Here is a 17086-nt window from a genome sequence, read left to right as displayed (position 1 = left end):
CCAGCGCGAAATGTAAAACAAGAATCCACACATATGTGCATAATGTCCAGCAGGGGATGCTTTGTACTTAGGTCAGGAAAAGCAAAGATCTCTCCAAGCACACAACACTGAATACAATGTTATTTAGTAGTTATGTTTCACTTTATCTTCTTCCTTTGTTCCCTACGCAGATACGTATAAACTTACATAATATTTTGCATTTCCTCAGACCAGTATAAGAGTTGTATATACATTAGGATTATGCAAATTTGCTGAAAGAAGTTTTTTAGAATGCAAAGCATCTTTTTCAAATTGTTAAAAGTACCTTACATCTTTTTCTAGGCTTTCATCAGGTGCTTCAAATATATATAATGGATCAGTTCCTGAAGCAAGCACTGGGCTGGAAAGTTCTAGCTGCCTTAACAATTCAAAGGTGTTCCTTATGTGGTCCTATAGTTTCAGAAGTATCTCTTTCAAAGTATTTGGACAGGACTAAAAAACTTCCTGAGTAATTCACCTCACACTATATTTCCAATGCAAAAATAGCTGAATAGGCAATGTCACTGCACTACAATTTTCCTCTTTCATAGATTATGGTTTATTAGCTGAGGAGGGTTTGTATTTATGCTGCATTTTTTTTTCTTTTTTGATGTTTGATTTCAACCTGATATTGTTCTGCTCTGCAGGTTATTTGTGATTGGGTTTCCACTATACCCTGGAATACCTTTTCATTAAGCCTATTATTGCATTGCAATTTATAGTGCAACCCATCTACTTGCTAATATTTGGGGACAACCAAGCCCAGTTGGTTTCAACCAGTATAACTCACGTGTTATATATACAGTTCATAATAATAAAAACTCTTTCAGTTTCTGAAGAGAATGTTAAGTGCATTACAATTTCCATTTAGGCTCTAAAAATCCAACAAATTGGAAATTAAATGTTTAATATCCACGCAACAAAACTCAAAGATTTTGATGAGCCTCATGTGTTATGGATTTAGAAATAACAGTCCCTGCCAGATCTGTATCGACATAACTCCCATTATTTTAAACAGTTCCTACTTCTATAGTTGATTATAAATCAGTAATGGAACAAATCCACAATTATTTCTTATATATGGTAGATATTTTCCCCCGGTGCTTCATGAATTATGAAGTAGTGTGGACCTTTATACCAAATAGGTGGATTTCCTGGCAAAATCTGAATTAATATTTTTTCCTGTATAAATGAATATGATTTCAGTTAAAGTACTTATCTTCCATATCCATAGTCAGCTTAAATATTTTACATAATTATTTAATGTGGAGGGGCACTGCTTATGAGGTTTAGGAAGGTTTTTTTAAAAAAATAAACTTCTGGTGAGTGGGAAGAAAATAATTTTTATTGGCAAGTTAGAAAATGTATCATGCAATATGCAAATGCAATAAATGTGTAACACACTTTTTGCTTGTCAGTTGTTAGGACAATCACATCCCACTACCTTACACCTTACATGTTTTTAATACATTGATTTTCATGATTCTTCCTCTCATCCAAACCAGGCCATTTTATTTTTAAAATATTAAATTATGGCAACAAAACAAAATACTCTTCAAGCAGCCTGATCAAAATCCCATGTCACCGCATCTAAGAGAGAGTACACCACCACCCCGCAATTCAATAGAATACCACACCATTACACATACTATTACCCAAAATTCCACAATCTAAATATTTTGCAATAAAGGAAATAAAGGATTTCATCAATAGCAGTAACATAAACAGAACTGTAAGCATGCTTGTGCAAAAGGAAATGGAAAAAACAATATTCAGCATGGAATACAACAAAGCCACTATTCTTTTTATTTAAAGAAAATATTTAGCCACCATACACATCTGATATCTGGAATGATATCCTAACCAGAGATATGTATGCATGCATGTATGTATGTACCGTATTTTTCTGTGTATAAGATGCACTCCCCCCTCAAAAAAGTGGACGGAAATATCTGTGCGTCTTATACAGCAAATGTTGCCAAAGCCCCGCCCACCCGCTGGTCCTTACCCTTTGGCCTCTGCCTCCCAGTAATTTGCCTCCTTCCAGCAAACAGTAAACAGCCTGGTCAGCTTTAGCACAGCCTAATTTAGCACAAGCAGATGATTGGTGGTTAGATCTGCCTCCCAGAATGCCGCCTATCAGCTATTCCAGGCTGCAGGAATCGCCAGCAAACACTGCCGCTGCCTATCGTAACCTCCTCGTGCCCCATTTTCGGCCTCTGCACATCCCATTTTCGGCCTCCACGTGCCCCATTTTTGGCCCATTCCAGGTGGCGGGAATAGGCGGCAGCGACGATGGTGGCGATGGACAGTGGAGATCCCCACAGTCTGGAACAGCTGATAAGCAGTATTCCATGAGGCAGATCCAACCGCCAATCAGCTGCTCATGCTAAATCAGGCTGTGCTGAAACTGAGCAGGCTATTTGCTGTGAGGCAGAGGCAAAAAATTTTTCTTGTTTTCCTCCCCAAAAGCTAGGTGTGTCTTATAGTCTGAAAAATATGGTAATTGTTTATTCCCCACCCCCCATCTTGTGATTCAGGGGACTACTTGCATATAGGATATGGTTAGCTGTATACAACAAATTTGCTGCCTACAGGTAGTCCTTTTCTTACATCCATTCATTTAGTGACACTTTGAAGTTATAACAGTACTGAAAAAAGTGACTAACAACCAATCTTCAAATTTTCAATCTTTGCAACATTTCCATGGTCACATGATCTAAAATTAGGGCATTTGGTAATTGGCATGTATTTATGCTGGTTGCAGCATCCTGGGAGCATTTGATCAGTATTTGTGACCTTCCAAGCTGCCTTCCAAAAGCAACGTCAATGTGGGAAGGAGGACTCACTTAATGACCATGTAGTTCATTTAACAACTGCGATGATTCACTTAACAATCATGGCAAAAAGGTTAAAACAAATCAGGAATAATTCACTTAACAATGATCCTGCTTAGCAAAGAACTTCTGGCCCTAATTGTGGTTTTAAGTAGAATACTGTATTGCTTTTCTGTTGTAAGCCACCCAAAGCTGTTTTGAAATCAGGCAGCCTTTGAAATTAAATCAATCAATCCACTTCCTTACTCATGCAAGAAGAATATGTTACATCTGCCAACTACCATACTTTCTAATTGCCTATTGGTAATGATCTACAAATTGAAATTCAACTAGTAAAGGCATACTTTGAATTATCCTCCTCACTATTTACCAATGCACTTCCCACTCTCTCACCACAAACTAGCTAAAGGAAATATTCATAAAGAAGAGCAAAGAACCAAGGTCCAAGGTGGATCAAGATTTGTTCCAGAACTGTTTTATAACTAATTGTAACATTATACTCAATTTTCAAAATTCAAGGACTGTGGCTTTTAAATCTCTAATAACATAAGAGGAAAATTTATAAATTATTTTGTATAGATATTAAGTATATAGTTTCTAATGCACTGAAAACTGAAGAAGAAATGAAAATCTGAATGTTCTTAACAGTCAGACTGTTTATAACAGCATCTGTATCTATCTTTAAAAGCAATCTCTGTGTCAGCTTTGGAAGGGTTTTCTGGAATGCTGACACTCTGTCTATAATCATGGATGGTGGATACCCCTCTATAGAGATGAAGCCCCATCCCTCTGAAGAAATTGAAACTTTAGAACATGTCTAAGATGCTGACTTTACAAGGAAATGCACTCCCACAACCTTTAATATCAGTATAAAAATATAGCAATATATCAAGCATAAATTGAGGAAGATCTGGTTCTGTTACCAAAACATAGAAATGACATATAATTTAAGTGAAAGTTATATTCTTCCTATGCAAATATAATCAATCACAACTTTTATGAGGCAAAACTGACATTTATAGAGACTAGACTTAGAAACAGAGTTTTTACACCCATTTAATGAAGAGCATTTGGTAGAATTTCCTTCTTCAATAAATCCAATAGTAAAAGCAGTTACTTGTTAAATTAAAGAGTAGTAAAATTCTGGTCCTCTTTTCATTGTATAATTCTCTCCCCTCCTTGGAAGGTAAGTCTTCAGTCTCATCAAGCTAGATCTAATAGGCCCTCTGTATAATTTATTGTTTATTAATTGGTCAAACAACAACGTCAAATCATAACACAGTGTCAGAACAATAAAATAGAGTAAAACTGTTTCAAATATTGAGATTCAGAAAAAGTGTTCTGTAAAATATTCAAACATTATCATCTGGAAATTGACCCCAATATCACCTAGGTAGCGAATTTTCAGTGGAATGGCTATGGCTATAAACAATATAAAGAATATTTAAACTCCACGATAAGGAGGAAGGCCTGTGCAATAGCTATACTTATACCAGGCAAACCATTAGAAGATTCAAAAAGCTACGGGTCTTTATCTCTTTTCAGTCACTTATACAAGATATTTGAACATTTAATACTAAACTGTATGTAATAGTAGAATCACTGCTTGTATCACCCAGCAAAAAGTGTGCAGATTAAATTCTCAGTCTAACACAATACATAGAGGACAATTTTGAACTGAAGGAAATCACACGAGTGGGGTTCACAGATCTCATCTCTTATGATATGGATAACCAAACGGTCCTGTTGAAGGAAGTCCCTCATTTTACAAAGAATTTTAAATTCCCAAAAATCATAGAATGCCTACTAGAAAATAGATTTTACGCTGGCTTTCAGAAATAACAGTCGATGGAGAATCCAAAGAAATAGACTTCCGGAAGGCAGCATGTTAGCTCCTATGTTGTTTAACATATACACCAATGAAGAACCACTATGGCAAGCTACTAGCTTTGCTTACATCAACAATCTGGAAATATCATAGCAGTGCAGTTCGAGGTTATAGAGGAAAAATTGACCAAAGTTTTGAATTTAATGACTACACAAATGAAGGCTAACATTTGCATCCCAGGATAATGTTGCAGGATCCAGTCTGGGTTGGTCACTGGGAACAGAGGCTGAGTCTTCCAAGCTTTCTGACTTGTCATAGAGCCCATCCTTAATGACTACATACTATAGCAGGGGTGTCAAACTCGATTTCATTCAGAGCCGAATCTGGGTTGTATTTCAGGAGGCTGGGCTGTGTCGGGGGTGCCTGTAATGGCCCTGTGCTTTGCCAGCAAAAAGGGAACTCGGGAGGGCTGTGTGTGGCCCTTCCGAGCTCCGTTTTCAGTGGCAGAGGCACTGTGGGCCAGTTCTTCGCTGTTTCCAGGGCGGCCCCACAGGCCAGATCTAAGCACCCCGTGGGTCAGATCCGGCCCATGAGCCTTGAGTTTGATACCCATGTGCTATAGGGATAACCAATTGAAGTGAAACCACCTAAAAATACAACTATGCACTTTCCATTTGAAAAAAGAAATGTGAGCCATCAAGAACATTGCAGATATTATTGGCTGGCACTAGTTTAGAACACTGTGGTACCCCAAATATTTGGGAATAACTCTGGACCATACACTTATTTATTTTACATACTTTTTAATACATGCTATATCTATGTATATCTAAGACCTTTTTTATACTTAATTTACTGCTCAGTGTCGAACGTTATATATTTATAATTTGAAGGAGCTTCTCAAACGAATAAAGAAAGCCATAAATTTGCCAGTCCTTCTGAAGAAAGTAAGACAGCCTGTTGTTAAGATCCTAACAGGATCTTCTGTCAGTTTGTGGCTATAAATGCTGTGTCCTGCCTATACAGCATATATTTGGCCATCAAAGAGAATAGCTGTACCATTTTCTATATGTGAGGTATCTTGACTTAGTTCAAATTTAGCAGTAAGCCCCTTGAAAATTTGTTTCTGAATAGGCAAGCATAGAGCCATGGTTTAGTACAGCTGTAACCTTCCAAAAATAATTTGAAGGATGCAAATAATTCAGAAGATGTGAATCTTCATCTGCAAAAGGATGGAGAAGCAATCAAGGCATTTTCTGGAAGGGACTATGTAGAATTCTTCATTATTTCATTTGAAAGATTTCAACAGCATACTCCAATACAACAGAGAAATAAATAAATACAAATTGACCTTGGTTAATGCCTATCTTGTTTAGCAAATATTCAAAGTTGAGGCAGTCTGAAAAAGTAACTTTATGACAAGTCTTCCAATTTACAATTATTGCAGTGTCTTTGCAGTCAGGTAATCAACATTTGGACATTTTAGTACTTGTGGGCTTTTCAATCATCACAGCACTTCACAGCCATGTGTTCACCATTGGTGCACTTCACAACGAAGTTGGACAATAAGATATAGAGAAGGAGCGTTGGTCTTACCTGACATGCTCCTTCTCGGTATGCTGAAAGGAATCCAAGGAATGGGTTAACAATGCCTTTCTGCTCTTTAGACTGAGTCTGTCAAATCTTTTGTAGCCACGCCTCTCACTTCTGTGTCTCCAGTTTTGATGAAGGCATAATGATTGACTTGAATGTGCTTTTTGATCTGACTTGACCACTCCTGGACTCTGGATCAGACAGTCGCCAGGGTGCGGTTGGATTCTCTCTCAGCACATCGAGAAGGAGCATGTCAGGTAAGACCAACGCCCCTTTTCCAGTGTGCTGAGGAGAATCCAAGGAATGGGACATATCAAAGCCGGCTCGTCCTAAGGGTGGGCAGCAGTCTTATCCAGAGTCCCTGAGTCTGTGTACACCTTCTGGATAACTTGTCTCCCGAAAGCCGCTTCAGCCAAGTGAAGGCATCCCTCTTATAATGCCCTATAAACAGCAAAGGAGAGAACCATATGCTCTGCATATCTCCTCAATGGGAGGCCTGTGTAGCCCATGCTGCTATAGTGGCCGCGCTTCTAGTGGAGTGGGCTGTCACTCACTGAGGTAGCGGAAGAGCCTTAAGCTCATATAATTTGATTTTGGCCTGTGGAGGACCAACAATTCTCTTGGAACCTGGGGTGCAGGATGCTGCCCTTGGTGCAGGGAAATATCAAGTGCTACAGAGGCTGTCTGACGGTTTTGCTGCATGCCTGCAACAATGCCTCTGAGATCAAGAGGTCATTTGAGAAGACATTTCTGGTTCTTGATTTTCCCTTGGGCAGAGTCCTGCCACTCTGGGGGTAAAGGTAAAGCCTCTGGTGTAGGCTTTAATCTTTTTGAGGCTGGTTCCCAATGCCCTTCTGCTGGGAGATTTGACAGGGGAGTAAAGAATGCCTCATTATGCTCTGGCATTGTAAAATGTAGCTGAGACGGCTGCTCTCAATTGCCCTCTGGTGACCAAGCCTGGGAGCTCAAGTTTATTTGCCTGGCCTCACTCAGAGGCTGTAACAGCTGAGGCTTGAAAGAGCGGTAAATGACAGTTTCACCCCTGAGAGAATTCACTTGTCTCCGTTGCTCTGCCTCTTTTTCTGCCTTAGTGATCTCCTTGTCCAGGGCCTTAGTGGCCTTTTTGGAGGAAAGGGCTTTTGCTCTGATTCAGGCAGCTGCTCCTTTGATAGCTGATTTTGGCGTTGTGGAATTTTTCTTTGGGGCCTCACTTCTTCCTCACTTACGGTTTCTTCATGGCTGCCTTTTGCCACGGAAGACTACATTTTGTGCCCTTTGAAGAAGGCAGGCTTGTTCCGAGTAGGAACACTGCTGCTGCGGCTGATTAAGTGCCACCGACGAGTGTGTACCAGAGACTGGGCAGTGACTTCAGTCCCCTCCGCAGATCACAGGAAGTTTTAAAGGACCTCGGCTCTGTCGGGATGAGCCAGATAATGGCGGCTATGCCGGTCAGACCGGGGAGCCTGCCAGTTCATTCGCTTTCCCTGAGAATGCTGGAGAATGTACATTGCTTTCCTGCTTGTTGAAGTGAGAATCTAAGGAAGGGAAACTCTGTGTTTTTGCTCTTCAAATTTGAAGGTTGGAGCTAATTTATACATGTCTATCTGAGCTGAAGACTGAGTCAAAACTGGGGACACAGACGAGAGAGGTGTGGCTACGAAAGATTGACAGATTCAGTCTGAAGAGCAGAAACGCAGAGTTAACCCATTCCTTGGATTCTCCTTGGCACACTAGAGAAGCTGGCATATCAAATCATGCTCATCATGGTTACAGTGATTCACTTCCCAATTGAATGAGAAGTGATGTAATTAAATCAATGTTTTGCTTAGTGACCCTGTGCCGGCCCCAACTGTAGTCACTAAGTAAGGACTAGCTATATGTCCATACACAAGGAAACCATCATTCTGTTTAGTTCCAAATACTTCTCCATAAAGTATATGAAAACTTAACAGTCTCCAATACAGAATGAATAGATTTCTTTTGTCAAACATTATTACTGAACTGAAATGATTTGGCTGTTCAAGACCAAGTTATTCAAACTAATCAAGGCAGTAACTGACAAATCATCAAATGATTCAAAGTGAAGATTGTGCAAAAAAGCAGAAGAAACAGTTCAGTTTAATTTATTGTGATCATAGCATTACAAGCAATATGCTCAGTGAGTGAGTGAGTGAGTGAGTGAGTGAGTGAGTGAGTGAGTGAGTGAGTGAATGAATATACACAACACACAAAACTATCTCAATAGATGATAAACAACGTAAGGTTTACAAGAAGAATAGATTATACCCCCAGGTGCAAGACTGCATAAAGTGACGTGAGTACATAAATCTTGGCGCATAACACCAAATTTAAAAGTGGTTGAACAGAAGAATGTGTGGATAATTAATGTGGCAATATCAGGGTATAGTAGAATAGAATACAAAGCATTGAAAAGATCACAAAACCTAAGAATTGAAATTGAAAGATTATAGCATATCAGCTATTATCATCCCAATAGTTATGGATGCCATACAAAAAAAATCTTGGATAGCCTTTAGAAAATCTGTGTATTGACAAACATTTCCATTTATCAATTATAAAAGGCCACACTACTTGGATCTAAATACTATGCTAATAGATTACGGTATCCTAGCTTCTTGGGAAGAATTCAATGTGAATGAAGGCCAATACCAACTAAAGTAGCATCTGTGATTTCACATTACTGTGTAATAATAAACATTATTATTGCTATTATTATCAACATTACATATTTTGTAGAAAGTAAATCTAGAATATTTTTCAGGATGATATGAATACCAGGAACCTTTGTTAACAAAATGTACAATAACATGGTTAGCAATGTTAATTCTTAGCAAATGACATGAGCAGCTTTTCTTTGAGGAGGCTGGCTGCTTGCTGATGCAGGAAAAACCCAAAAGATTTGTTTTCATTATTACTTGTTACATTATCAAAAATATTGGACAAACCAAAATATACCTTTCATTAAATCAGGAGTATTTGAAAGTGCAGGTCATTACTTTGATTGAAGATTTTAAAAAATAAAAGAGCTATAGAAATATACAATGAACTAAATAAATTCTAGATAAATCTGAGCCATATTTAGTCATATTAATATTTGCATTAATCATTTGTACAAATGTTTCAAACAGAAAGAATAAATAGAATTCTAAAAGGTTTGCATTTCTTTTCAAGATCACATATATCCAATTTGGTGCCTTTTTGAAGCACAAATGGCTAGGAAGTGGATGAGTGTTATAAATTGAACTCTAGTATCGAACAGGCTATTGTATTTTATAACGTTATTTCTTTCAACTCTGTGACTTTGGCTTGGGCCAAAGTGGTAACTGGGAGGTACTGTTGAACTCCGTCTTGTTCCTGTATACTGAATCTCTATCACTTTCACATTCTGTGAACACACCAGCCAAACTATCCACTCAGAATATAAGAAACTTGACAATGTTATCCTTTGAGAACTTGAAAACTGTAATACAAACTATGAAAACGATTTGAAAACTTTTAGCCAGTGCTAAGCACATTTCTTTCCTATTGGAACTATGCTTCAGCCCTAAATAAACAAGGAGTGCTCCTCTCCAATAAGGCATACTTACACTCACCTCTACTTCATTTTCTAATTTCCTGGAAGGAAATGAGATGCGAGGCCTTTTCAGTGGCATCCTGTTGCTCTGGAATTTTCCCATGAAAGAAGCATAACTTTACTACCATCTTGTTTTTCAATATATTATAGCTTTTTCTTCCAAAGTTTATATTAACAAAGGTGGTAATTTTAATTCAAGACAATATTTCAACAGGACAATATCCAAATTATATAAGCAATAAAATATCTCAGATGTCTTATAGCACTAATGTAAATTGAATTCCATTACTTTTAAAACATTCTGTGAAGAATTCAATAAATATAAAATCATATTTTCTGATGAATTAATTTCATTTTAAAACCATGAATATATTTCACTTTTTTGTTTAATACCTGGAACTGCTGATTTTCCAAAATTAGTTTAATTTTCATTTCAGAGTACAAATATTTAATACTGACTTCATGTCACAATTTACTACCCTATAAAATTGAATTGTTAGTTTCTATTCAAGCAGTTGGATCTCTTAGAAAGCTAAAACATGAAGTATCTCAGAGGCTACTGAACTGTCCAGCCCAAAATGTTCAGTGTTATATGTTTGAGTTTTATATATTGCCAAACAGATAATTCAAATAGGTGAAACTAGAAATCAGCCCTTGTTTAGCTCGAGTCCAGCAACACAACTACAGATCATCCCTTTTGAGTTACATCATATATTATAACACAGTGTTAATTCAGGAACAAAACCTAAACACTTACTTTTTGATAACCAAATATGCCTAGCAGTTTTCAAGGCACGAAAAGAGATTCCTGTTAAATATGTGTTGTTCCTAAAACTTGCTTTCCAAAGGAATCCAAATATGAGAATAACTGAGACCCCTTTTCAAAAATGTTAGAATAAAAAGTAGTTTTAACATTATAAGTTACCTTATACCATTGGAAATGTTAGCTACCATCAAAATGTAGCCAGACAGAAATATATATCACTGAATTTCTGATTCTCACATATCTACCTTTATTCTACTGTATTTCTTTTCACTCTTGCTGAAAACAAATTTGTTAGATGCAAATTCTTAAAATACAGTTTTTTAACTGTATCTCCCTATATCTACAGATACATGTAAACCTATATATTTTGTCTCTAGCAATGAATCTGTTTTTATTCCTGTACCATTAACTCTTTCAATGCCCTCTAATTGGGTACTTTCAGAAAATTTCAATGCCATGGATGTTTATCTATTTGCCATATATTATTTATATATTTATTATCTACATGTGGTATTTTTTGTTATCATTGATAAGAGCTAGTTGAAGGAAGAAAGGGGTTTATTTATTTATTTATTTATTTAATCAAATTTGTATACCGCCCTATCTCCCGAAGGACTCAGGGCGGTTCACAGGCCAATAAAAACATATAAATACAGATTAAGATCACAATTAAAAAACTTATTCTAAAGCCAAATTAATTAAAATGATATAAATACTAAAACCAATTAAAATCAATACAAATATAAAACCTAGCCCAGTCCTGCGCAAATGAATAAATATGTTTTAAGCTTGCGGCGGAAGGTTCGGAGGTCCGGAAGTTGACGAAGTCCTGGGGGGAATTCGTTCCAGAGGGTGGGAGCCCCCACAGAGAAGGCCCTTCCCCTGGGTGTCGCCAGACCACACTGCCTAGCTGACAGCACCCTGAGGAGTCCCTCTCTGTGAGAGCGCACGGGTCGGTGAGAGGTATTCGGTAGCAGTAGGCGGTCCCGTAAGTAACCAGGCCCTATGCCATGGAGCGCTTTAAAGATGGTTACCAAAACCTTGAAGCGCACCCGGAAGGCCACAGGTAGCCAGTGCAGTCTGCGCAGGATAGGTGTTACATGGGAGCCACGGGGGGCTCCCTCTATCACCCGCGCAGCCGCATTCTGAACTAACTGCAGTCTCCGGATGCCCTTCAAGGGGAGCCCCATGTAGAGAGCATTGCAGTAATCCAGGCGAGACGTCACGAGGGCGTGAGTGACCGTGCATAGGGCATCCCGGTCTAGAAAGGGGCGCAACTGGCGCACCAGGCGAACCTGGTAAAAAGCTCTCCTGGAGACGGCCGTCAAATGATCTTCAAAAGACAGCCGTTCATCCAGGAGGATGCCCAAGTTGCGCACCCTCTCCATCGGGGCCAATGACTCGCCTCCGACAGTCAGCCGTGGACTCAGCTGACTGTACCGGGATGCCGGCATCCACAGCCACTCTGTCTTGGAGGGATTGAGCTTGAGCCTGTTTCTCCCCATCCAGACCCGTACGGCTTCCAGACACCGGGACAGCACTTCGATAGCTTCGTTGGGGTGGCCGGTGTGAAAAGTACAGCTGGGTGTCATCCGCGTACAGCTGATACCTCACACCAAAGCCACTGATGATCTCACCCAGCGGCTTCATATAGATGTTGAACAGAAGGGGAGAGAATCGACCCTCGGCACCCACAAGTGAGGCACCTCGGGCCGACCTCTGCCCCTGTCAACACCGTCTGCGACCGATCGGAGAGATAGGAGGAGAACCACCGATAAACGGTGCCTCCCACTCCCAACCCCTCCAACCGGCGCAGCAGGATACCATGGTCGATGGTATCAAAAGCCGCTGAGAGGTCTAATAGGACCAGGGCAGAGGAACAACCCCTATCCCTGGCCCTCCAGAGATCATCCACCAACGCGACCAAAGCCGTCTCAGTGCTGTAACCGGGCCGGAAACCGGACTGGAACGGGTCTAGATAGACAGTTTCATCCAGGTGTAAGGGAAACTGATATGCCACCATACTCTCTACAACCTTCGCCGCGAAGCGAAGGTTGGAGACCGGACGATAGTTACCTAAAACAGCCGGGTCCAAGGCAGGCTTCTTGAGGAGGGGTCTCACCACCGCCTCTTTCAAGGCGGCCGGGAAGACTCCCTCCACCAAAGAAGCACTCGTAATTGCCTGGAGCCAGCCTCGTGTCACCTCCTGAGTGGCCAGCACCAACCAGGAGGGGCACATGTGGTGGCATTCAACCTACCCAACAACCTGTCCATGTCCTCGGGAGCCACAGGGTCAAACTCATCCCATACAATGTCACCAAGACCACCCTCAGACACCTCCCCTGAGTCACCGCAATTTTGGTCCAGACCGTCCCGAAGCTGAACGATTTTATCGTATAGATAACCGTTAAACTCCTCAGCACGTCCCTGTAACGGGTCATCCCGCTCCCCCTGATGAAGGAGGGAACGGGTCACCCGAAACAGGGCGGCTGGGCGGTTATCTGCCGACGCAATGAGGGAGGAGGCGTAGCAACGCCTCGCTTCCCTCAATGCCACTAGGTAAGTCCTATTATAGGACTTCACTAGTGTCCGATCAGCCTCCGAACGGCTAGACCTCCAGGAACTCTCTAGGCGTCTTCTCCGGCGCTTCATCCCCCTCAGCTCCTCGGAGAACCAAGGAGCCGGTTGGGACCTGCGCCGGGTCAGAGGCCGCAAAGGCACGACACGGTCTAAGGCCCCCGCCGCGGCCCGTTCCCAGGCCGCAACAAGTCCAAGGGTTGGGATGAGGGAAAGAAGAGCTTATGTTCTTTACCTACAGATCCTGCAGATAAAAAGATTATTCTCTGCTTATTGAATATGTGCAACTATGTTTAATATTTTTGCTGCATCTTCAGCCCTTGAAAGGTAATGTTATACACTATTTATACTGTGCTCTTATTTTTCAGGTGCACCATGCAACCAATTATGTTACAAATGTTGCACTATTCAGCTTTCAGGCTGCTTGCTCAGTTTTGAACACAAAGAAGTATTTTTGCTGGTATGTTTATTAGTCTGTTAGTAAATCCAGAGCTGCTGCTTGTTTCCCTGTGGAGCCTCAGTTTTGGTTGGACTATAAAAGACACGTTTTTAATTTGGGGGTTTTGCAATGAAAGTTTCTTTGTGGGGGTAATTTTTATGCATTATAGGTAATAACTACTATCCCATGCGCTTCTGAAGTTGTAGGAGAAAGACCAGAGAACATCAGGTTTGCTTTGAGTTTCACTGCTTCTATGGCTAAACATAGATGCTGCCTGCCTTTTAATTTGAATTTATCCTGACCCTCTAAAAAACTGAATCAGTTATAGATCCAATGGGAATTTTTTCTGAGGCAGAAATCAGGTTTTCATCTAGGACCTCAAAAAGGTGTACATTGGGCAGGTTGGGGCGTTGAGATATGGACTAATCCAAAAACCAGGAGGAATTTGATGGCACTCTTTCAAATTAATGTATTTTATTTAAAATCATACATTAGTTCAGTTCATCAGATGGATTTTTGGCTATTACAGATTATACAGTTCTCCTTCAATGATTAGTCCATTGTTATCTATAAAATCTAAGGGTCAGATTGGGAATTAAGTCTGGATTCTCCCACTTGTAATCATGACACCCTGATTCTCATTATATAGATTTATATCTTTAAAATATTCCAGTTTCTAATAAAAATTCAGTACATCTTTAAATCACACATCCTTATTAGTGTCTGATTTTAACTGAAGACGTCAGATATTTAACCGAAGGTACTAGATATTCCACAATTAGGACATCTTTTACTGAGCGGAAAGAACTATCTATTTCTTACTACAAAGTATATTTCAGCTAATGGAGACACATAAAGAATGGCCTCTGTCCATCTCAATATATGGCTAGATAAACACAGATGTAGTCCCTCATTGGATATTTAAGATAAGAACTCTAAATTCGGCTTGCAGCTGTGTTATCCATGCTACAGAAATCACTTGCACCTCCAGTAAGAAAAGCTGATTAAAGACTACCTGCATTCTATATATATTTTTCGGAGTATAAAACACTCCGGAGTATAAGACACACATTAGTTTTTGGGGAGGAAAACAAGAAAAAAAATCTAAAAATCATCGATATTCATCTGGCTAGTGTCCTTGCAGCAAAGAGCGAACAGCCTGGTCAGCACCTTATCGCAGCCTGATTCAGCATGAGCAGCTGATTGGCGGTTGGATCGGCCTCCCAGAATATCACCAATCAGCTGTTCCAGGCTGCAGGGATCACCACAGCCCATCGCCACCTCCGCCTTTGCACGCTCATTTTAGACCTGTTCCAGGCTGCCGGGATCGTCACAGTACACTGCCGATTGGCGCCTCCGTGCATCACATTTTCGGCCTCCACATGTCGCATTTTCGGGCACTGCATGCCCCGTTTTTGGCCTCTGTGCATCGCATTTCAGCCTGTTCCAGGTGGTGGGGATAGCCACCGCCAATCCCTGCCGCCTATAACCAGTCAAAAATGCAATGCTGACAATGCATGGAGGCCAAAAACGGAGTGTGCGAAGGCCGTAAACAGGATGCATGGATGCCAAAAACAGTCAAAGGGTAGGGGGTGGGGCTTCAGCAACATATGCTATACAATACGCACACACATTTCCACACCCCCTTTGGGAGGGGTGCATCTTATACTCTGAAAAATACAGTAATCATTTCTTCACAGGGAAATTCTTATCCAAGAGAATAAGCAGTATATTTAATATTTGTTTTTTTTTTCATTGAAAAGGTTTTACAAAAATTTTTCCCCATACATCCCCCCTCCCCCAACCCTAACCCTTTCCCTCCCTCCTCCCCTCCCCCCCCCGACTTCCCAGAGCAAATACAGGGTTTCGTATCTAACAATCATAAGCTAAAATACACTAATTAACATAAACTCCCATCCATCTTCTTGAGCCTCAACTCCCCTTTTCCATAAAAAAGGAAACGGAAAATGTTAATACTAATACAATTACAATTACATTCTATTCATTTAAAAGCTATTTAGTATTTTGTTATTTCAGTCCAATATTTTTTTAAAAAATCAAACCGTCTCCATTATATATATCTTTCAAAAGTAATCTTTCAAATACGCTGATAATTCTACCTTCTCATCTAAATCCATTAAGTTTAAAGTCCAATCTTCTGTAATAAACAATATCCCATCTTCCAATGTTGTAATATCAAAAATTATTCCTCAGTATACCTTGTAATCCATCAATGTATATCCATCATACATAATAATAAACATCATCTTTTTAGCTTATATAAATTTAACATTTACCTCATATTCTTCCCCATATTCCCCACATTATAAATTTCTAAACATTTCTCACCCCATTTATCATACAATCCATCACTAATTACATTTCTCCCACACAGTATTACACTATCAAAGGATTTCAATATATTTTATAGTCCCTCAAATTTATATATCCATCATAACCTAAAAATGTTTATACTATCTAGTTTAACTATCCTTGCTAAAGTAAATATGACTTATTCTTTCTACTTTTTATATTCAAAAATATCCCTTATAATTTACCCTATCCCATGAAAGGAAAGTCCTTTCATTTGAAAGTATTACTTCTTTACTCCTTGCTCTTTACGTTTAATAGTTACAATCATACTTTGATCCTCCCCTGCGGCTTTCTGTGTTTCTTCTCCGAAAATTACAGCCCCAGTTTAAGTTGTATTTGCTTTACTTCCTTTTCCCCCTTTTTAACCATTCCTACCTCTCCTTCCATCTTAACTTCTAACAATGGTAAGCTTCCAACCTTCAATACTTTAGTATAAAAATCTCTTGCTTTAAAAACTGTATTAAGACAATATTTCCTTCTTATAGTTTACTGTTAATCCAGCTGGTACATTCCATCTATACTGTATCTGGAGATTTCTAAGCTGATCCACCAAAAAAGCATATTCTTTTCTATTTCTTAACATTTTAGAAGGAATTTCTTTCAATACCAATACCTCGTCCAATATTTGAACCCCTATTTTATTTTTTAAGTCCAAATTAACTTGATTAATTTCTTCAACTCTATCATACAACTGCTTTATATTCTCCGCCTTGGTCTGAAACTCCTCTATTTTGCTTTTTAAGTTCAAATTAACTTGATCAATCTCTTCCACTTTTTCATCCAATTGTTTTATACATTCAGCCAGACTCTTAATTGCTGCCACCACACCTTCTCTGATCTCTTCATTCTCAGCTGCTACAGAATCTTTAATTTTCAATATCTTCTCCTCAATTTCCTTAATTTTTTTATCCCGAGCAAAAATTTGAGCCTTCAGAAATTCCTTCAGCTCTTCTTGTAATTTATGTAGCTGAACTAGCGGGGCTCCAACTTCCTTGAAGACAGCAGGCTGTATTTGTACAGAAGCCATCTTACTTTGAATTTATAATTTAAAACAAAGTCC

General features: G+C 39.5%; 1 protein-coding gene across 2 annotated transcripts in view; it reads right to left on the bottom strand.

The window, feature by feature from the left end:
• Nucleotides 1-17086, bottom strand: part of DYRK1A (dual specificity tyrosine phosphorylation regulated kinase 1A) — a 172690-nt gene that overhangs the window by 60412 nt on the left and 95192 nt on the right. The gene's annotated exons all lie outside the window — the stretch shown is intronic.

The sequence above is a fragment of the Ahaetulla prasina genome, chromosome 5 (genome assembly GCF_028640845.1).
Source record: "Ahaetulla prasina isolate Xishuangbanna chromosome 5, ASM2864084v1, whole genome shotgun sequence".
NCBI classification, from domain to species: domain Eukaryota; kingdom Metazoa; phylum Chordata; class Lepidosauria; order Squamata; family Colubridae; genus Ahaetulla; species Ahaetulla prasina.
The sequence above is the reverse complement of the archived record's forward strand: the minus strand, read 5'-3'. Positions and strand labels throughout refer to the sequence as shown.